This window comes from Chiloscyllium plagiosum, chromosome 2, assembly GCF_004010195.1.
Source record: "Chiloscyllium plagiosum isolate BGI_BamShark_2017 chromosome 2, ASM401019v2, whole genome shotgun sequence".
NCBI classification, from domain to species: domain Eukaryota; kingdom Metazoa; phylum Chordata; class Chondrichthyes; order Orectolobiformes; family Hemiscylliidae; genus Chiloscyllium; species Chiloscyllium plagiosum.
In genome coordinates this window covers 36,317,180-36,339,944 of record NC_057711.1, presented here as the reverse complement: position 1 = coordinate 36,339,944, position 22,765 = coordinate 36,317,180, and the positions used below count along the sequence as shown (strand labels likewise).

Below are 22,765 nucleotides of genomic sequence, written 5' to 3'. Positions count from 1 at the left end.
CTGGAGTTAACCCATCTGTGTGACTGTATCTGAGACTTGCCCCCCTTTCTATAACTGCCATCCATCACATACTGTTGCTGTTGCAAATTCCTCATCGCTTCTATTTGTCTCTCCAACCGATCCACTTGATCTGATAAGATTCGCATCCAACAGCATTTATGGCAGATATAATCCACAGTAACCCTTAAACTCTTGTTAAACTCCCACATCTGACAAGAAGTACATATCACTGCAAAGGCCATTTTTGCTCCTTCACAATCTACAGACCCAGAAAATAACACCGTCGTAGTCCTCTACAAAACACTGCCCCAGGTTAAATTAATAGCTATGGCTTATATTTTAAGTTTAATCAAGAGACTTATCTCCAAAAACATAAATCAAGAAAGAACCCACTGTACTCACTAATACAGCCTTTCTCTTGAACAAACTTAAAACAACAGTTAACTCGTCTGATTCTGTGTTGTGAACTTCGCCCAAACCGGCTCCTCCAAGATTAGTTGTGAAATTCACTGTTTATTAATTTTCCCAGATGCACTTCAATGTCCAGTTACACATGAATTCAAAAACAGCAAAGGCAGTAACTGTGCAGGTTCGTTCTCTCTCTCTCTCTCTCTCCTGCACTGTCCTCACCATGTGCCAACCCCTGGATTCCATATGATCTAACCTTACTAACCAGTCTCCCATGCGGAAACTTGTTGAATGCTTTGCTGAAGTCCATAGAGAGGTGGGCACATTAAGTTAGGGCAAACAGGCAGATAGAGAATGGATGACTGCCAGACAGTCCAAGAAAAACAGGTGGTAGTGCTGGAATTCCCAGAGATCTCATTTACTCACCATACTTCTGTTCTACATATTGGTGAGGACAATGGATCATTAGTAGGGTGTATGTGTAATGTTAAAAGATTAAATTGTAATATCTCTCTGGACATTAACATAATATTAAAGGATTAAACTGCACTGACCGAACATTCTGGAATAGGTAGGGACGACATTCATGCAGATGGTCATTTGCTACTACTCCCCTACTGTTATCAAATTAAATCAGCATTCAGTGCCTTCCATTCTGAAATGCTTTCATAGCCATCCCCTGAAGCTAGGTATGTCGCACCTGCATTGTCTCGGGGAATCACAGAATCAGGAAATGGTCTGCATAATGATTCCCCAAGATTAGGGCATTTACATTTACATTATCTCAGAGTATGACCTCATCCTACCATTGTACCTGGGGTCACATGTGACTGTGAGGGAGTGGCCAGAGTATCTGTAAACATTATGAACTGACCTGTATACAGGTGGTGTTTTCTTTGTTTCAGGGCCTCTTTGACTCGACCTTGCATGCCTGCGAAGAGGGTTTTCGGGGTCACCTAACTTAAACAGGCTTTAATAAACTTTAATTGTTTGCAGAAGTTAGTGTGTGCAAATTGCATCGTGTGTGTGAAACCTCAGGAAAAAAGCCTAATATAATGGTGGGATTCCAACATACACGGAGTGGACTGAATAAGTGATTATCTGAATGTTGGTTGCATGAGATGGATTGGCCTACAAATTAAGCTTCACCTTGATATCTCTCTCTCTCTAAACTTAACACTCAGTTGACCCATTGTCTCCTAGGGCTCGGTGGTGACGGAATCTTTGAGGTAACTGCACACCAATGAGTTACTTTGTGTGAATCATGGTTAATTTGGGGTTAGAGTCCCCAGGGTTAAAAAGGGGTTTGAGTCCCTGTGAGAAGTAACAAAGGGATTAAGGTCCTCTCGGGAAAAAGGAGTTTAAAGTTCTCTACAGACACAAGGTTTGACGCTCCAGCGCATAAAAAAAGTTAGCTAGAATTTGGTACTACTTAAAGTTAAAGTTATCGCTTTTGTCCCCCATGGCTCCCCTGAGCAGTACTTTTGGGATGAAATGGCGTCACTGGAAAAAGGGGGAGCCAGTCCACTCGGGTCCCGACAGTGGACTGCCAGGGAAGTTTTGTCAGAGTTTTTGTTGTGGGAGTCTCAGTTTCTGGGCTGTGGACGCGACTCGCCGAGTCTTTCTTCTGGGAGGAGTGGCTTGGACTGCGGTGCTCTGTGGTCTGCTGCAAAGCTTTTCTCTTTTTGTGGGTATGATTTCATTGGGAGGATACGGCTGGTCTTTCTTTCCGTCACGGCCTTGTTCAGTGGTGGGGCGGTGTTCCTCAATCCAGTTTCCACTGAGGTGAGAATGTTTTAGTGATCCTTTTGTGTGCACACGTGCTAGGTGGTGTGGGGTTTGCGGAGCTTTGGGAATCTTGGACCAATGTTTGTGTTTTTCTTCTGTATCATGGTGGTTGATTGGGAGTCTGTGGACATGATATATTTTTGTCCGACTTTGGTGTGGATCTTTTGGGGCCACCTCTTCCATTTTTTTGACTCGTTTTCCATTTCATGGATCGTCACTGGGTAAACTGAGGGGGGTCTCAAATGTGTGCATTTCTCCCCCGTATTAAAATGAAAAACAATTCTGACCAGAGGCTCTTAAAAAAAAATTCTGAAAATAAGGTTGTACTAATACTTGGGTCACCGAGGGGGGTTGGTGGTGGTGGGTGGGGGGGGGGGGGGTAGAAAGAGTTTCAATTGTGCCGTGCTGAAAGTGTTTGATATTTAAATAATTTGGTTTGTCAAAATACTGGTTCAGAAAATCATTTTAAGTAACTGTTTTGCCTTCAACTGTGTTTTGTGGGCTATGTAACAGGTCAGATTTTGTTTTTACATTTAAATTGTACAACATTATGTCCTTTTTAAAATTATCAAACTTGTAACTGTAAAACAAATTGATTGAGGACCTTGAGCCCCTGATTTGTTTGAAATTTGAAAAAAAAAGCCTATTTGAGTCAATGGTCATGCTTTAGTCAGATGAGAGTATTGCATTAAAATATGGATGTAGGTTTGTTCGCTGAGCTGGAAGGTTCATTTTCAGATGTTTTGTCACCATACTAGGTAACATCTTCAGTGTGGCTCCAGATGTCTAAATATGAACTTTCCAGCTCACGAACCTCAACCTGAGCTACAAATCTTCTCAAAACTTGCTGTATTAAAATATTTTTGAATTTTTTTTTAAAATGCAGAGTGTCCACAAAAAGCAGAGTGCGTTTTAAGTTTGATGTTTTGTTCAGGTTTTAGAGAATACTAGAAATTGAGGCTGAGCTGTTTCAGTTCTTTCAATTATTGTTAAGACTTCATGGGTCCCATTCAAATTGCAAATTCAAAGAATGTTGATCTCTACCAAAGTTGCTACTGTAATTCTGACTGTTTTATTTGAGAAATTTCATTTGGAGAACATAGTTTAATACATTCTGTATTTGTTTCCCACGAATATTTGAGACTTAGATCTGAACTGAAACTGCTTCTTAAATGACAGGAAACATTTTGTTGTTTTCTTACTGTTCCAGATTTTTGAAATACAGTAGTGCCTTGAAATACGAACGACCCCGTTCATGAACAAATTGGTTTTAGAACAGGATTGTACGTAAAACTTTGCTTCAACGTATGTACGAAATTCAAGGTACGAACGAAGGTACGAACGCAAAAAGCCCGTGTGCGACCACCTGGTTTCATTGTTCTGCTTTGCTACGCGCTTGTCGAACGCAAAAGCTCTCGGGCCCCGTGTGATCTCATTCAGTTCGTCTTTGGCGTGTGCGCTCTGAACAGCAGTCCAAGCATTCTTAACGCTATCCGAGCAATGGGAAAAATTGATTCAGTTTGCAAACTGCGTCCTGGAACAGATTAAGTTCGTAAGTCGAGGCGCTATTGTACTTTCCCTGACAGCTTTCACATTAGCCAAGTATTAATTTGTTAAAGGAAAATAATTTTTGAATAACCTGAATGAGGTATCCGAGGATTTTAGGACCATCGATTGTTATTTATAAATGACTGAATTGTTCAGGCAATTTTATATTTTATAAGTTTATGGATTGAAAAAACTTGATAATGTCATAAATGGTGAACAGAGTAACAGACTTCAAGACGACTGAGAATGTTGAAATAGGCAGACACAATTTAGTATAGTGAAATGTATGACTGTCTTCATATTGTTTGTTTAGAAGAACTGGGGACATCTGTTCTTAGTGTCAATGAATCGGTGTAAATAAGGTGATAACATTTGCTCACTTGTGGAATATGTGGCAGTACTTCCTTCTCACACTGCGGCCTTCTCACACTGGGGCTGGAAGATTGCACATGTTTTTCAATTGGATATTGGATAACTAAATTTCTGTTTATATCAAAGACTCTTTAAAAAAACTCATACTCAATAGGAAAATAACTTGTAATTTAATAAGCTGAGTGGAATATGCACATAATAGAACAATCCTGATATGTTTTCATGTATACCACACTGATCAGATTTGAATTTATGAAGCTCAGCTCCTTAATCTTGACTGTTCTCGGATGTGAATGTCTCATTACCCTTACAGGCTAGGAAAACACAAGGGCTAAAACTGACATAGTAAGGAAGTTGGAAGATGTTCATGTGTGAGTGAGAGAGCCAAAATATTTTTTTCTGTAAACTCCATTCACCGACTGAAGGATTCAAGAGACAGACAGGATGGAAGCTGGTGGAAAGATTAATTCTGTGATCTGATTTGAGTGAACACTTGCTTGTCATGGATTGAATGTTCCCTGGAGCTCAAGATCCTTGAATGTTATTAATTTAATTTGTATTCTAGGAATCGAAGATGATTTTTATTGGACATATTAGTCCAACAAGGTTACCTCATGACCTTTTCCACATAGTTTAGGCTACTCTCTCGTTATGATGTACTGTTATCTAGCCAAAGCAAACAGCCATTTGTGGCCTGGCTTGATCAAGGTTTCCCACTTTGATGTGCATGTGGCTTAATTAGTCAAGCGTACTCAGACCTGTCAATGAGTTTCTCTTCCTCTGCAAACTTTTGCCATTTTATTGCTGCTTTTCTGATTAAGTACATGTGGTGTTTTTATAATTTTAATATCAAATTCTGTATGCAGCAATAAGGAGTGTAGCCTGAAAGAGCTCTCAGGGGTAAGAGCTGGCACCACTACTCTGCTAATGGTTTTAGAACCTAAGGTCAAGCCTGGCTTCTAAGTATCTGTGTTATAATGTAACATGATACCATTGGTAAATAAAGGTAATAATTTAAACTAAATTGTCTGTAAGAGTTATATATTCCACACTACCCGGGACGAACTAAGACAGGCTTACAGATTAAATCCATCAGGGATTCCCTGAGCCGCCTTGAATGGTTACTTTAACGTACTGATAGAGGATTCTTCAGATAGGGGAACAGACAGGTATTTCTGCAGCTGTGACTCTAGGTTGCTTCTCTGGTGCAATGGTCAAGGATGTCACAGAATGGTTGCAGGACATTCTTTTAGGGGAGAGCGAACAGCCAGAGGTCATGGTCCACTTTGGTATTAACAGCATTGGTAGGAAGGAGGATCCTGCAATCAGTCTTCTACCTAGCTCCTTAAATTCTAACAAGCAGTACCTATAATGTAGTAATTCTTGAATTAACCAGTACCACATACAAGTGAGCACAGAAATAGGAACATCAGACAGATGATTATGTAGCTAGAAACTTGGTGCAGGAAGGAGGAGTCCAAATACTTGGGATTGGCTCTGGAGGAGATGGCACCTGCACAAAATGCACCTGAACAGGACTGGGATGGGGATGCAGTTTTGTCCAGGGTTTTTTGCTACTATACTGTGGAGGGTTTCAATTCAATCAGTAGAAATGTTGGAACCAGGAAGGAATTTTAGAAAGTAATGCCAGGGTGCACAAAATGCTGGGAGAGGCAGAATCTAAAGTTAATTTTAGAGTCAGAGTAAAGGACAAAATAGTGGAATCTAAATTAGGGTTACACGGCAGGTATGAGAATAATAACTATATTTTAGTTTAAGAGGAGGGAGTTCAAGTACAGATTGCCATGTAGAATCATAATGGTTTGGTGGCATATATAAGAAAGCTGGCTCAACAGTAGATATGAGTGTTAAATATTCCTGGTACAAAGCATTAAGAAATGTTAGGAAAGGGGAAAAAAACAAGTAGGGGGTGCTTTGAATAAGAAGAGCATTGCAGAAAGAAGATGTCTCAGAGGGGACAAGGACAGAATTGATTTGGCAAGAGGTAAGGATCAGGGAAGGTACAATTACGTGGTTGGTAGAATCTATCAATTGCCAATTAGTGGGAAAGATTACAGGTACAAATTTGCAAGGATATTACGGAAAGGCATAAACAATATATTGTAGTTATAATGAGGGACTTTAATTATGCAGATATATACTGGGACAGAGGTAGCATAAGGAGCAGTGAGGGGTGGGTGACCCCAGATTTTGTTCAAAGAATTTCCTACAGCAAGGTATAAATTTCAACAAGAAAGGGGGCACTTCTAGATCTGGTTCTTGGGCATGAGGTAGATCAAAAGACAGGTGGGAGAACTTTGGGGGACAGTGATCATTGAATCTTTCTTGTCCATGGGATGGTGGCATTGCTGGCTGGACTAACAGTCACTGCCCATCCCAAAATGCTCTGATAGTAGCTATTAGTTAGCCACATTGTTGAGGGTCTGGAGTCACACATAGGTCAAACCAGTTAAGGATGGCAGATTTCTTTTACTTAAAACATTAGGTTCATAAGATTTAGAATGACAGTGGAAATCCAGAGAAATAATCATCAATTGACAAAAAGCCAACTTCAATAGGTCAAGAAAGAAGCAGGGCTGGAAACAGTGGCACCAAAGATTGGCAATAAAAAACAGTAGCTGAATAATGGGCTACCTTTGAAAAGGTTATGGCTTGGACAGTCAAAGTATATGCCATCAAAAAGGAAAGATAGGATAAACAAATTGAGAGCTCAATGGATTTCAAATGGAAATAGGAATGAAGCTAAAGAAAAAAAATTATGCTTATGACAAGCTTCCAGTGGCAAATACATTTGAGAATCAAGCTGAATACTGAAGATTCAGAAAAGAGGTGAAAAAACAAATGAGAAAGAAAAAGAGATTATGAAAAAGTGACTTGCAGCTAACAAAGGAAAATCCCAAATTTTTCTCTAAGCACATTGATACTAAACGGATGATAAAATGATAAATAAGCCGATTAGAGATAAAAAAGGGTATTTAAACATTAAGGCAAGAGGCATGGCTGAGGTGTTATATTGATACTTTGCATAAGTCTTTAGCTAGGAGGCAGATGCTGCCCAGGTCATGGTCATAGATGAAAAAACTCAGTTATTGGAAGATTTAAAATTGGTAAGGAGAAGATATTGGAAACGTTGTCAGTACATAAATGGTGATAAGGCAGCCAGACTGGATGAAATAAGATACTGAAGCAGAGTGAAAATTGCAAAGACCCAGGCAATAATCTTTCAGTTTACCCTGGATTCAGGGGTGGTGCTGGAGAAATGAAGAATTGCAAACAATATGCCTTTGTTCAAAAAAAGTTGTCAGGAGAGGCTTAATAATTACAGACTAGCCTTTAACTTTGTTGTTGAAAACTTCTAAAAATAATTCATGTGTCATATGGTAAAATGTGGGTTAATTTGGAAGATTCGTGGTAGATTTATTCAGGGCAAATTATGCCTAGCTAACTTTCTTGAGTTTTGAAGAAGTGACAGAGAGTGTTGATAAGGGGAAAGCCTGTTGATGTGCCGAACATGGACTTCCAACAGATATTTGATACAGCGTCACACAATGGACATGTTAGAAAAGAGATAAGGCATGGAATGAAAGTGACAGTAGCAATACGGATACAAAATTAGGTCAGCTGCAGGAAACAAAGAGCAATGGTCAATGAGGCTTAGGGGAGATGAATAGAAATTTTCAAAACCTTGAGGGGTCGGTGTAGAGTAGCTAGGGATAAGTTATTTCTCCACATAAAAGAATTGAGAGCCGGTGACACTTTCCAAGCGTTTTTCCCAAAAAAGCAAAAATTAAGTGAGAAAAACAGCAAATGGTCTGGTTTGAAATGCACTGCCTGGGAGTATGGGAAAGCATTTTCGATTGAGGGCATAGGTTGATCATTTAAACAGAAGTAACTGCAGAGTTATAGGGAAAAGACACGAGTCTGCTGTAAAGTCAAAATGCTCAAACAGCCAGTGGAGTCAAAATGAGTCAAATGGCCTCCGTCTGCAAGACAACAATTCTGTGAGTATGTGAACAGGAACCTGGGATGAGGTGGGGATAAGAAAACACAGATCAGACAATGGGAAACAGGCAGAACAGGGACTAGTTAAATAGCTTTTGCAAAGAGACAGCATGGACACTACCTGGGCCATCCAGGTGCAGATGCAGCATCATCCTCCAAGGGTCTGAGTAAAGGTCACTTGACCCAAAACGTTAACTCTGATTTCTTTGCACAGATGTTGCCAGACCCGCTGAGCTTTTCCAGCAATTTGTTTTTGTTTCTGATTTACAGCAGCCACAGTTCTTTCAGTTTTCATCTAGATCTGGAGATGTCTACCCAGGGAATCATTAATGCACACTCACAAGATCCTCTGGCTTGTTAATTGTACTTCCCCACCAAACAACCAAAGATTAAGAGAATGGGCAATGTATGCAACAGGTATGCAGAGTGTTTACAGCACTTTGTTTTTAGTTAATTTTTCCAACTTCAAGAATATTTTGCTTTAGCATTAAGTTTAAAATAACAAATAGAATGCAATAAAATAATTTTTATAGTATAATCTTGTAAAATGTATCACAGAGAATTGTCAGCACAGCCTAGTCCATCACAAAATCAGCTTACCTTCCATTGACACTGTCTATATTTACCCCGCCTGAGGAAAGCATCCAACATAATCAAATACCCCTCTCATCCCCATTATACTCTCTTCCACTCTTCTGCAGAGGGCAGAAGATACATGTATCTACGCTACTTTCAGAATTAAGAATGGACGTTTCATATATATTCTCTGCAACAATGTAGCTGTAACACTATATTCAGCATTCTGCTCTATTACCCTGGTGTAAGGTATGATTTGTCTGGATAGGATGTAAAACAATACTTTTTGCTGTATCTCTGTACATGTGACAGTAAGTCAAATAATTAATCAAATTGTAGCAAGCTATTTCACAGCAGGATAAAGTGACAAAAACAAATATTAAGCTAAATTAAAGAGATATTAGACAGGTGTCTAGTTGGTCAAATATATTATTAAATGACAGTCTTAAACGAAGAATTAAAACAGATGGACAGAGGAAGGGTCAAATTGTTGAAGGCATAACCCCAATGGTTGAATGAAGGGAATGCAAGAGACACAAGAGTAAAAGGAGCACAAAATTCTCCAATTGTTACAATAACGTGATAGAATTTTACATTCAGTTTGACAGTGAGAAACTGGAGTTGGAAACCACTCTGTTTAACTAAACTAAAGGGAATGACAATGAGGATAAAATCAGTTAAAGTGAACTGGGCAGATAGATTAACAGGAATAATAGTAGGCAAGAAGCGGCAGACGTTTAAGTAGGTCACTCATGACTCGAAGTAAAAATACATAGTCAAGAGGAAAGTTTCTAAGAGAGGGATAAATCAACCATGGCTAACCAAGGAATTTAAGGAAAGTACTGAGTTGAACGAAAAGGCACATAATGAGTCAAAAATCAGTGATAGCGCCGAATACTGGGAAAATTCAGAATCCAAAGGAGGACAAAAAGATAATCAACCTCAAGAAATAACTTACGAGCGCAATCTAGCGAGAAATATAAAAACTGACAATAAGAGCTTATTTAAATATATAAAAAGGAAAAGAGGGCTCAAATCAACAGAGACCCCTTAGAAAATGAATCTGGAGAGACAGGGAAACCAGGACATGGCACAGAAGTTAACCTGGTATTTTGCATCAGTCTTTACGGTATAAGATAATCCAAATGTTCCATTAATACTAGAGAATATGGGGCAGAAATTAAAAACCATCACAATCACTAGGGAAGCACAATTAGGCAATATAATGGTGCTAAAGGCCCTGATGGCTTGCATCCTAGGATCTTAAAAGAGTTCCTATTCATATACCCATCCAAATGCCTCTTAAATGCTGCAATTGTACCAGCCTCCACCACATCCTCTGGCAGCTCATTCCATTCACGTACCATCCTCTGCATGAAAAAGTTGCCTCTTAGGTCTCTTTTATATCTTTCCCCTCTCACCCTAAACCTATGCCCTCTAGTACTGGACTCCCCGACCCCAGGGAAAAGACTTTGTCTACTTATCCAATCTATGCCCCTCATAATTTTGTTAACCTCTATAAAGGTCACCCCTCAGCCTCCGACTCTCCAGGCAAAACAGCCCAGCCTGTTCAGCCTCTCCCCATAAGAGCCTATAGCAATCATTTCAGATCCTAAAAACAAGGGCAAAAACAAAATGTAGAAAATCTGACAAAAAATAACAGAAAGTGCTGGGGAAACTCAGCAGGTTTGGCAGCATGTGTGGTGAGAGAAACAGAGTTAACGTTTCGAATCAGATATGACTTCTTCAGATCATGTTAACTCTGTTTCTCCACAAAGATGCTGCCTGAAATACCTAGTTTCGCAGCACTTGCTGTTTTATTAAACATAAGGGTTCCCAAACTCCCTGCTTCCTCACAGCTTTGCATAAACTTAGGCCTCTCTGGCAACGTATAACCATTAGCCTGATTTCAGGACCCACTGATATAGATTGCCTACGGTTTCAAAACTATATGCACTAAAGGGGTGCTGCACAGACCTATTGGCTGTTCAAACGTAAGTTACAGAAAGTAACAAGAACCAAATCATAAATGTGTTTTAAATCAGTGTTGCTTACCTTTGAACAGCGACCCACCTTCGGGGTCTGCTGTTTAAATGGCATCATCAGTCTCAGGCTCCTCTCCCCATCCCATGAAGCCCAGCAGTGAAAGGCGTATCAATAAAGTTTGTTCAAAATTTGCATCCGTCCCTTCAACTAGAGAAAGGGTTTTTTTTCCACAAAAAAGGGAGGAAAGGTCATCGCCCGAAACATCAAGTCGCATTCTCGCTCCACAGACGGATGCATCGTTGAGAATATCCAGTATTTTTCTATCAAATAATACTTATAGTGGCTGGGTGTGCCATCTTTGTGCGGGGCATCACCTCCCTTCAAAAAAAGAAAACTTAGCTCATCTAAGCCAGAAGTCTCACCTTATACTTCAATGGCTCCAGCTTGAACAATGATACAGATTTGACAAAAAGAGTCCATGTGCTTCTTTCAAACAGAAATAGTCGTCAAACACTGGTGCCCATCTGTTAGTGCCGATAAAGTTGATTTAAGAGGGGCGGAAGTGACGCTACAGAGGGACGTGGTTGCCGGTCGGTGTTGGTGGAGGACGGTGAGAGAAGCCGCGTGAGTGGCGGCGCGAGCCGGGCACCGCTGACGGTTACTGTTTAAAAGGTGGATGGCGCTGACGGTTAGTATTTAAATGGCGGGCGCCATTCGAATGATCCTACGTGATGAGCGGTTGCGAGGGCCTGGCGATCGTCACTTTTAGACCGTGTCAAGCAGCGTGTGGGGTGGTGTGGGCCATTCCCAGCCTTTTCCCCCATAGCTATTCAATAAGTTGAATCTGCCTGCACTCACTTCAGTGTGCATTACAGAACCCAGCTGCAATTTCTTTTATCAATGTTTTGATTCTTGGACCTGATTTCTCTCTGACTAAATGTTGAGTACTTGCATTAAATTTCCTTTATGTAGAATCGTACAGATTTTACAGGACGAGGAGAGGCCCTTTCGCCCATCGTGTCTGTGCCAGGCATCAAACGTGCATCTTTTTAATTCCATTTTCCACCACTTAGTCTGGACCCATGTATGCAAAGGCGTTTCAAGTCATAGAGATGTACAGCATGGAAACAGATGCTTCGGTCCAACTCGTCCATGCTGACCTGATATCCAAATGGCTAGTTTCCTTGTATTCCATGAGATCTAACCTTGCTAACCAGTCTCCCATGGAGAACCTTGTTGAACACCTTACTGAAGTCCATATGATAGTTGCCATCAAGATATGCAGGTCATTGGACTCATCCACCGCCAAACCACAACAACCCGACGGTCGGAGGAGGAGCGTCTTATCTTCCGACTGGGAACCCTCCAACCGCAGGGGATGAACTTGGACTTCACCAGTTTCTTCATCCCCCCTCCCCCCACCTTGTCTCAGCCGGATCCTTCCAGCCCGGCACCGCCTTCCTGACCTGCAGTCTTCTTCTTGACCTCTCCGCCTCCACCCTACTCCGACCTATCACCCTCACCTTGACCTCTTTCCACCTATCACATTTCCAACTCCCCTCCTCCAAGTCCCTCCTCCCTACCTTTTATCTTCTCCTGCTGAACACTCTCTGCTCATTCCTGAAGAAGGGCCTGTGCCCGAAACGTCGAATCTCCTGTTCCCTGGATGCTGCCTGACCTGCTGTGCTGTTTCAGCAATAAAGTTTCAAAGTTGCCATCAAGATACTACTTAAACGTGTTGTAGGTTCCTGCTTCTACTATCCTTTTAGGCAGTGATTTCCAGATACACCCAACCTTTTGGGTGTGGAAAAAAAAACTTTCCTCAAATCCATTCTATGCCTCCAATTCCTTATTTTAAAACTCTGATCCAGCTATTGACCTCTATACCAAGGAGAAAAGTTTCTCCCAGTCTGTCCCATCAATGCTAATTAGAATTTTGTACATCTCAATCAGACTGTACAACTGCCCCCACCCCACCACTTCTGTGCTGTAACGAAACAACCCAGTCCTGAAGAAGGCTTATACCTGAAATGTTGACTTCTCCACCTCCTGATGCTGCCTGGCTTGCTGTGTTCTTTCACCTCCTGTTTGTCTTCTTTGGATTCCAGCATCTGTAGTTTTTTTTGTCTAACTTGGCCCCAATCTGGCCTCTCCGTAGCTGAATTGCTCCAGCCCAGGCAGCATCCTGATGAACATTCTGACAACAGAACTAGCCAAGTGGTTCTAGTACAGCTGCTACACTAGCATCAACCTGACAATGTGGAAAATTATCCATGTATGTTCTTTATACAAAAAGCTGGTCAAATCCAACATGGCCAATTACCATCCCAAGAGTCTAGTCTTGATCATGTGAGAAATAAAACTCTCATATTAATAAATATCAGTCCGAGTCAAATTCTGAAGCTGCAAATTTTATTGATATGTACTTGCAAGAATGGGTACCTAACGAGTTAGCACACCGATCTGAGGGTTACATTCTGATTTATGCTGTTCAGCTGCGTCTCTCGGTCCTCCCCTTTCACCCCATAGGCTACGCGCTACAGCAAAAGTAACCAATCACAAGCTCTAGCTTCACTCCACCTTTGTCTAGCTTCTCTCCGCCTCTGTTTACTTCTCCCATTACTCTAAGTCTGTCGCCCCTTACTCTTATTTATCTCATTCCTTGTATGTGACTATCCTGGCATAGATTGCTGTCTTCATGCGATCATCCTGCCAAACTAAATTCGATCTGTTGGCCACATCTCTCCTGCGACTGGCACACTATTCTCCTGTTACTGGTACATCCCGCTACATGGTCACTCTGCCCTATTTGTCATAGATAATTCTATCTATTTTCACTTCTTCTGTTTTCCTATGCCTGGTACATCCTGCTACACGGTTGCTCTGCCCTATTAGTCATAGATAATTCTACCTGTTTTCACTTCTCACTGTTTAGTGTTGGCATGTGCAGCCTAATTTTATAATGTAAGCTTTTGCAGAAGCAACACCTGTTCCCTTATTGTGCACAACTTTAACCCTATACCTTACAATCCCCCCCCTTTTCTTCTTGGCTACTAAGTGTTGTCTTCCGCATTTGTCTCATACATTGCCTTCCAGTTCGCTAGCATCATCCCTGAGACTTCATTTAAAGTGGCTAATTCCTTAAGGTCACCCATCCCCTCATTGTTCAAGAGGTTGAGTTCCTCTGCCTGATTACCTTTTAGAGGCATTTGTTTTGCCAAGGCCGTCTCAATTAACCGCTGGATTAACCCTTGCACACAAGGTATGATACAACAGCCAATTGCTGTCAGTACCCCTGCTACCACTATCAGGGAGGTGAGGATGGAGACTACCTCACCTTTCCTCTTCCCAAACCATGATTCCAGCCATCCCGTGAATGATGTGTCCACTCCTGAATTCTCAGCCAATTCTTCTGCCAAGGTGGTCAGTCCTCGCAAGGCACGAGTGATTGACCGATCAGGTGCTGTATTATTTGGAATAAAGGTACAACAGCTACCTCCTAACATCACACATATGCCCCTTTTTTGGCTAGGATCATATCTAAGGCCAATCTGTTTTCCCAGGCCATTCTGCTGGTTGCATCAAGTTACTCAGAAATACCATAAACTGCATCTCTAGTGTAATTGATTAATCTTTGCTGGTTGTAAAAAAATATATAGTTTATCCAATCCACATTCTTGTTGACCGTTACCCACCAAAATAGGGCCGATTCAAAACCTGCTGCAATCTGGTTGCGGGCCTTGAACTCATCGGGGACCCCTCTAGGAACTCCTATAGAGTCGAGATAAATCCTATCGTCAAAGGAAGTATTTAATAACGACCTTTAATTCCTCTCCTTCTTTGTTACTACCACCTTCTCCTTCTCAAATGCCAAGGTGAATGGGATTGCCAATTGCACATATCCCTCTCCAGTCAGGAGGTAGGGTAAGTCGCAATATTCTGCCTCTACAGTACCACCAGAGATCCGCCCAGGGAACCCCGAGTGCTGAATAGTTCCCTCCTTTGTTTGTTTCGGTGTCATTCTGAATTTCTATACATAACCTCAGCTCCCCCAAGTCCCTAGACCGATTTGTACCCTGTCGGCTTATACACGATGTGTGATTCTCGACCGTGGTCAAAAATGGTGAGGGGGTGCTTTCAAATCTGTCTTCTCCAAGGGAGGGAACATTAGAGATAGGGATATACAATTCCTATCATTCCATGCAGTCTTATCCTGATACAGAGCTATCATACATTCCATGCCCTTCCTGTTTTGGTTCCACCCGAGTGGAAAAGGGACTATGTGGGCAACTGGTCTACTGGAGGCACATGCATAGCAATTGCTTTTATTCAGAGTTTTAACAGTGAACTTTATCCATTCAAACCAGACATTTACGTCCCCGTATCCAGTTTCTATTTCAATGGTTTGCTTCAAGTCCTTTGCCTCTATAATTTTTACCACCTTTGGGTCATTGGGAGGGGCAAAAGGTTGTATCTTACTATCAAGTTGTTTGACTCGTTTTCCGTTTCCTACCACTATTCGGAAACTGCAGCCCGAAAAACACTTGCCAGTGGCTTCCATTACTATCTTTAAATCATTGCTAAGGAATCGAGACCCGTTTTTTTTTACAGGGAAAGGAATCTTCAGAGGAGGTATTTTTGATGGTGAGATATGTCGGGTGGCACTTTTTGTCAGGACAGTCTAGGGCTGGGCGAAATGGATAGTGATGCCAGGTGGCAGTTTTTGCGAACCATACCTTGTGTCCAGTTGGGTCTTGAGTAGGATTTCGGAGGAAATATCCTCCCTCTGACACTTTACATCTGTGCATTTTACTAGGCTACAAGCATCGACCTCTATTGCTTGTGGATATTCAGACTCGGGGACCGTTAATAACAAATATGGAGATGACAGCATTGTTTGACAAAATCCCAATACTAAGAAGGCTAATATGGTAACCCTAAGAGTCTCCAGCATCATACAATAGTATTGAAGGACCGAGCGATTTAACATGCATTACAATATATAGATATCAAACAGAAACTATCCCGCGTCCGCATAAAAATCAGTTACTTAAAGTCTTTTGAGTCTGAGTTTCATTGGTTCTTCTGTTGATTCGGCTGTCCAGACTTCTTTCTTAACCGGGGATTCCACCGGTCCTTTAATCCTAGTGTAGTGAGTCCAGCCTTTCTCCGCCATCCGTATCGCCGTTTCAGTAGTCAAAAGAGCCTGGCATGGTCCCTCCCAATCCGGTTGCAATTTACTTTCTGTCCATGACTTAATTAGGACCAAATCTCCCGGCAGGATGGGATGAACGGCGAATTCAAGGGGCGGAGTCTGTGCCAGTCATCCTTGTCTGCTAAGAAAAGACAAAGAAGAGGACAAACCAGTATATACTTCTTTAAGAACAGAGCTTTAGTCTCTAGGGTTGGCAGTGTCCCTTTCGTTCCCAGATAAGGCAGGCCAAACAATATCCCATTAGGGGACAGCCCCATATTCTTGGGGCCGTTCGCACTCGCAAAAGGGCTTTGGTAAACACTTAGTCCAAGGGAGTCTGGTTCCTACTATTAATTTAGATAACTGCTTCTTGAGTGTCTGGTTCATTCTCTGAACCTTTCCTGATGAAGATGGGTGCCAAGGGGTGTGGAACTCCCAGGAGATTCCTAACCTTTCATTTATGTGGACTATTGCTATTTCCTTTGGCAACAAAAGGGATTCCAATACTTGCTTTACCAATTCCTCATGAGCCAGTTCTTTACCCCTATTGTTTATCAGTCCCCTCTCCTGCCACATCTTCCCAAATGTGTGCGCCACCCCAAAGGCATACTTAGAATCTCTGTAAACAGTTCCTTCTTTGCCTTCCAAGGTCTTAAGGGCCCTTCCTAGTGCATAAAGTTTGCAAGTCTCTGCTGACCAATCATTGGGTAGTCAACTAGCCTCAATAACACTCCCCCTCTATTCCATTCATTACTGCATATCCATTGTGTCTTTTACCTTCAATCAGTCTGGAGGACCCATCAATGAACAGTCTGGCCCCTGCATGTAGAGGGATATCTCTAAGGTCCATTCTTACTTTAGTCTGATATTTTATAATGTCAATGTTCTGGGTTTGAGGGAGCTTCATCCTCCCCTTTCCAGAGAAAGTTAGCTGGATTCAGACAAATGTCTATGATCAGTGTTAGGTCATCCCGCTCTATTAGAATTGCTTCGGATTTTAGAATCCGTAAGCCACCGCCCTTATTTAATATGGTCCGTACCTGATGTGGGGTGCTGACTATTAAGGCTCCCCCAAAAGTAAGTTTCCAACTTTCTTCTACCAATAAGGCTGTTACTGCAACTGCCTGCACACACTCCGGCCAGTAATGTAGCTTTCCATTCTTTAATTAACAATGAATTAATGCTGTCATATTTTAAATTAGCTATGAATCAATATGACAGGTCACTGAGAGAGTGTGAAGCAATTCTGCCAATTAATATTGAGTCAGGCTAATACAATTGATTTATTATAAATATTAATTATTAATTATATATATAAATCTGTAATTCAGGGTGGAAATGCAACAAATGACTAAAACGTTTTAGAAACTAATTGCGCAGTTCTGTTTGTTTACCAGTCACTTGTGACTTCTCATTCTGTTTCTGTAATTGTTTTGCTCGAGCACATTCATTTTTAAAAACCTCAACAGATTCCATAGCACCATTTGCAGTTAATTCAATCCCCAATTTGGTGGCAGTATCTTGCCATGAGCGCAAAACTGATTCTTATTGCCTCTCATCACAAAACTGTTGCCATAGTCCAATTAACTCTTTCGTTCCTGCTCCCATGTTACGTTGCCAGATCAATTGCTGAGCCGATTTAACCAATTGAACAGCTTTAGGGCCACCTAATGGCCATTCTTCATCACCCAATGTTTTGTTTAGACCTTGATTCTTTTTAAAGAAATATTGCAATATTTCTTGCTCCCTATAGCTTCAAATACCAATTTATCAATTTGTTTGTCTAACTTTAAAGCCTATTCCTAACTATACATTTTGGAATCTTACTTGTAAATATATATTTATATATTATAAATTCATTTATTCAGTATTTAATATTTAAAATGTAAAATGCATACAGTTCCCAACTTTGAAATCCACTATTATTATCCGGTTTTAGTCCCTTAATTTAAATCCAAAATTAGTTTTCTTAAGTAGTCCTGACCAGTCATTGCTCAATTACAATGCTATAGGTTGCGAAATAACCAGAGCTGTCTTAAAAGGATTTGGCTATTCAAGTTAAAAAAACTTCTAATGCATGAATAATGGCTGAATCCAAGGTCACAGATATTAACCATAGGATTGATTTATTACAATCTAATGTTGAACTGAAACTTCAACTGTCATTGAGGGAGGGAACTTTCTGAATAAGCTACGGCTTTAAAATTAAGTGAAAACAAATGAGTCTGAAACACAAAAAAAGGTTATCATGTTGTTTTCCTCCGTATTAAGCTGATTTGAAATCGCTTTTATGTAATGATAAAAGAGATTAGTTAGAAACTGATAGTAAGGCAGTCATGACCTGTAAAAAGAACAGGAGTTAACATTTTATTTCGTAATCATTTTATTTCATAATTATTTCATAATAAAATCCTTAACCTTAAAAGAAATCATGTTAAATTTTCATAATAGAAATCAGATTCAAAACAGTCCCGGATCTCAAGCTCCAGGGAACCAAACACAAGTATTCAATCACCAACAAACAAATGTGCATTCAAACCGAATCACAAAGGGTTAAAGTTTCTATCAGCTGTACAGCTCTTTTCTCTCTCTCTCTCTCTCTCTCTCTCACTCACTCTCTCACACATACACACACACACACTATATCTCACAGTCACCTTTTGAGCTACCCACAACAACAACTCTCGAGGCTTCTTACTCCACCCCTCTATCTTTTGAATTTTTTTTTCTGGATGTAACACCCTGCTTGTTGGGGTCTCCACCTCTCTTTGTCCCTGTTGACTGGACCCTACGAAAGGTCCTCCTCGTCCTCTACCCCTTCCTCTATATTCTACGTGCTGTCACCTCCACTCCGGTTGCTAGTCACTGATTTGATTCTTTTCTTGACTACTTCATCAACCATGGCTACCATCATTTTTGCCTTCTGTTTTTGCTTCTTATCCTCTCTCTTTACAAACATTTTCTATGCCTCTCTTAATAATTCCTCAAGTGATTTCTCACTTCACCCATCTATTTTCTGAATTTTATTTTTGGATGTCTGGCCATGATTTAGTTACAAAGTGTACCGTCAGTAGCCCTTCCAACACTAAGCATAATCTGATCCCTCCTGACTGAAAGACTGTTTTCTGTTGACATATAAATTCAAATATTTACAAACACAGTCTTGGTCCAACCCGTACTTTGGCCAGAAGACGGCGGGACGAAGAATGGATTCCTTAGGCCATACGAAGTAACAATATTTAATCATCTTTTTGCTATCTTTTCCCCTTGTGCAAGTATTATTTTTCCAATTCCACAACATCCTGCCCAACGGACTTTCTGGAGGTATGTTGTCAGGGACCCCGCCTTCATTTCCATTTTTTTCCCCCAGAGGCTTATACTTTACCCTCGGCACAGTCCATATTGAGTTCCTTCGTTAGACACTTATTAACAACTAGAACTCAATCCCAGCCACCAAGGCAATACTTAAAAATCACTTTTCCTACCTTGGTCCATGCACGGAGTTGCCTGGCTCCCTGTGCCTACTTACTTTTGCCTGGTTCAGATAGACTCTCATTGGATCTCAATCAGTCAACCAGAAGGGGGAACCCACCGCCGAGGAACACGGGACCGTTCTAAAACACGGTGCCCACCTCTGTTGGTGATGATGGACATCCCAGATGAGCCCCCAAATTGTGAGAAATAAAACTCACGTATTAATAAATTTCAGTCCGAGTCAAATTCTGAAGCAGCAAGTTTTATTGATACGTACTTGCAAGAACTGGTGCCTAACGAGTAAGCATCCAGACCTGAGGGTTACATTCTGATTTATGCTGTTCAGCTGTGTCTCTCGGTCCTCCCCTTTCACCCCATTGGTTACTTTTGTTGTAGCGCATAGCCTATCACAAGCTCTAGCTTTACTCCACCTTTGTCTAGCTTCTCTCCGCCTCTGTTTACTTCTCCCATTACTCTTAAGTCTGTCGCCCCTTACTCTTATTTATCTCATTCCTTATATGTGACTATCCTGGCATAGTTTGCTGTCTTCTTGCGATCATCCTGCCAAACTAAATTCCATCCGTTGGCCACATCTGTCCTGCGACTGGCACACTATTCTCCTGTTACTGGTACATCCTGCTACACGGTCACTCTACCCTATTAGTCATAGATAATTCTACCTGTTTTCACTTCTCACTGTTTAGTGTTGGCATACGCAGCCTAATTTTATAATGTAAGCTTTTGCAGAAGCAACACCTGTTCCCTTATTGTGCACAATTGTATACCTTACAATCATCAGTAAAGTGATGATCACGCAGCAGTTACTCAGCAATAACCTGCTCGATGATGCTACTTAGCTCCTGATGTCATTATAGTCTTGGTTCAAACACGGACAAACGAACTGTATTCCAGAAGTGACAGTGACCTTGAAGTGACTGAGCATGACATCAACGAGCTGAAGCAAAACTGAAGTCACTGGGAATTGGCGTGGGGGGAAGAATCCTTCCGCTGGTTGTAGTTGTACTTAGAATAAAGGAAGGTAGTTTCAGTTGTTGGAGGTCAGCCATCTCTGTTCCAGGATATTCTTCGAGGGTTCTGATGCTAGTGCTTGAGACCTGACCATCTTCAGATGCTTCTTCGCTGACCTTCCCATTGTACTATAATTGGCAAACTTCACCAATGTTCAGCACTATCCGGGACTCCTGAGAAACTGAAGCAGTCCATCTCCAAATTCAGCAAGACCTGGAGGATATTCAGCTTAGGCTGATATGTGTTGAGTATCATTTGTGCCAGACTAATGCCAGGCAATGAATACCTCCAAAAAGAGACAATGTAACCATCACCCTTTGATATTGAATGGTCCTACCACCACTGAATTCCCCACAACACCATCCAGGACAAAGTAGCCTATTTGATTGGCACCACATCCATAAACATCACTTTCTCCACCACCCATGTTCAGTAGCTGCAGTGTATATCATCTACAAGTAAGAGACCAATGCTGCTATGATGACACTTTCCAAACCAACAAACTCTATAAGGAGAAAGTGAGGTCTGCAGATGCTGGAGATCAGAGTTGAAAATGTGTTGCTGGAAAAGCGCAGCAGGTCAGGCAGCATCCAGGGTACAGGAGAATCGACGTTTCGGGCATAGGGCTTATGCCCGAAACGTCGATTCTCCTGTTCCCTGGATGCTGCCTGACCTGCTGCGCTTTTCCAGCAACACATTTTCAACAACAAACTCTATAACCTAGGAGGACAAAGGCAGCAAATACACGGTAACAGAATCACTGCAAGTTCCCCTCCAAATCACCCACTGTCCAGACTTGGAAATGTATTGCTGTTCCTTCAATTTTGTTGGGCCAAAACCCTGGAATTCCCTTCCTAATGGCATTGTGGATCTATCCACAGCACGTGGACTATAGCAGTTCAAGAAAGCAACTCACCACCGTGTATGAAAGGTAACTAGGAATGGACCATAAATGCTGGCCCAGTCAGTGATGTTCACATCCCATGAGCAAATTTTAAAAGTAATTATTTTCTGCATACCCTCAAGTGCAATAATTTTATTTGTACACTATGGCAATTGTAATTGCATTCAATACTCCAGCTGTAGCTCAGCTAACATTATATATAGTTCTATCAGAATCTCCTTACCCTGTTTTCTTAATTCTCTCATGGGATCTAGGCATCGCGAGCTGATCAGCATTTATTTGTCTTGTCCCTATTTGTCCTCATGAAAGTGGTGAACTGCTGTCTTGAACTGCAGTTCATGTGCTGTAGGTAGACCCACAATGGAATTGCAAAGGTGGTGGTGGTGGTGCCTTTAATAGATATCTTGCTTTGACTAATAAAGGCAAGTATCTTATTTGCCTTTGTAACCACTTCCTCTACCTGTGCTGCTGTCTTGAAGGATCTATGGACATGTGCACCAACATTCCTCTGATACTGTACTACTTAGGGTCCTATCATTCATCGTGTACTTCCTTGCCTTGTTAGTCTATCTCTCACATTTAAGGATTAAGCTCCACTCAGCACTTTTCAGCCTATCTGACTAGTCTATTTATATTAATCTCTGAGGAAAATAACTTGAACTGCTTCAACCTGCGTATAAAATCAAAACACTTCATCACCAGAACCATTCTTTCCAATATTTCCATGCCCCTACCTTGGTGTAGTGTTTTATTCTTCATCATAACAGCATTAACATAATCTGGGAGCAGACACTTTGTTTATTTGGGATAGATAACTGCTTGGTAACATCAGTAGACTGTTGATGAATTCACTCAAGAAAATGCAATCTTGGGCTCAGTGGCCATCACTCTTACCACGGAGGCAGACAGCTGCAGATCCACTGTGGATGTTTGAACACATGATCTATGGTGATACTTTGGTATATCACTGTTGGAGGCCTGTCTTTTGGATGTGGCATTAACATGAGGCCCTTCTTTCGTCAGGTGGAAGTAACAAAGAAGACTGATGAGAGCAGAGCAGTAGATGTGAACTATATGGACTTCAGTAAGGCGTTCGACAAGGTTTCCCATGGGAGACTGATTAGCAAGGTTAGATCTTATGGAATACAGGGAGAACTAGCTATTTGGATACAGAACTGGCTCAAAGGTAGAAGACAGAGGGTGGTGGTGGAAGGTTGTTTTTCAGACTGGAGGCTTATGACTAGTGGAGTGCCACAAGGATCGGTGCTGGGCCCTCTACTTTTTGTCATTTACATAAATGATTTGGATGCGAGCATAAGAGGTACAGTTAGTAAGTTTGCAGATGACACCAAAATTGGAGGTGTAGTGGACAGCGAAGAGGGTTACCTCAGATTACAACAGGATCTGGACCAGATGGGCCAATGGGCTGAGAAGTGGCAGATGGAGTTTAATTCAGATAAATG

The 22,765-nt window shown here is 41.3% G+C and overlaps 2 protein-coding genes across 4 annotated transcripts in view; one reads left to right on the top strand and one right to left on the bottom strand.

Annotated features, from left to right (window-relative positions):
- Positions 1-11,208, bottom strand: part of ankra2 (ankyrin repeat, family A (RFXANK-like), 2) — a 39,077-nt gene extending 27,869 nt beyond the window's left edge. Inside the window, exon 1 of one of the 2 annotated variants that reach the window (XM_043707620.1) lies at positions 11,124-11,208. The gene's annotated coding sequence lies outside the window, so the exon portion shown is untranslated. Of the gene's footprint in view, positions 1-10,770; positions 11,093-11,123 lie in introns of those variants that run through there. The other variant, XM_043707610.1, reaches the window with a different exon arrangement.
- A 61-nt stretch (positions 11,209-11,269) lies between these two features.
- Positions 11,270-22,765, top strand: part of utp15 (UTP15 small subunit processome component) — a 32,867-nt gene continuing 21,371 nt past the window's right edge. The window contains exon 1 of one of the 2 annotated variants that reach the window (XM_043707587.1): positions 11,270-11,389. The gene's annotated coding sequence lies outside the window, so the exon portion shown is untranslated. Of the gene's footprint in view, positions 11,390-22,404; positions 22,431-22,765 lie in introns of those variants that run through there. The other variant, XM_043707597.1, reaches the window with a different exon arrangement.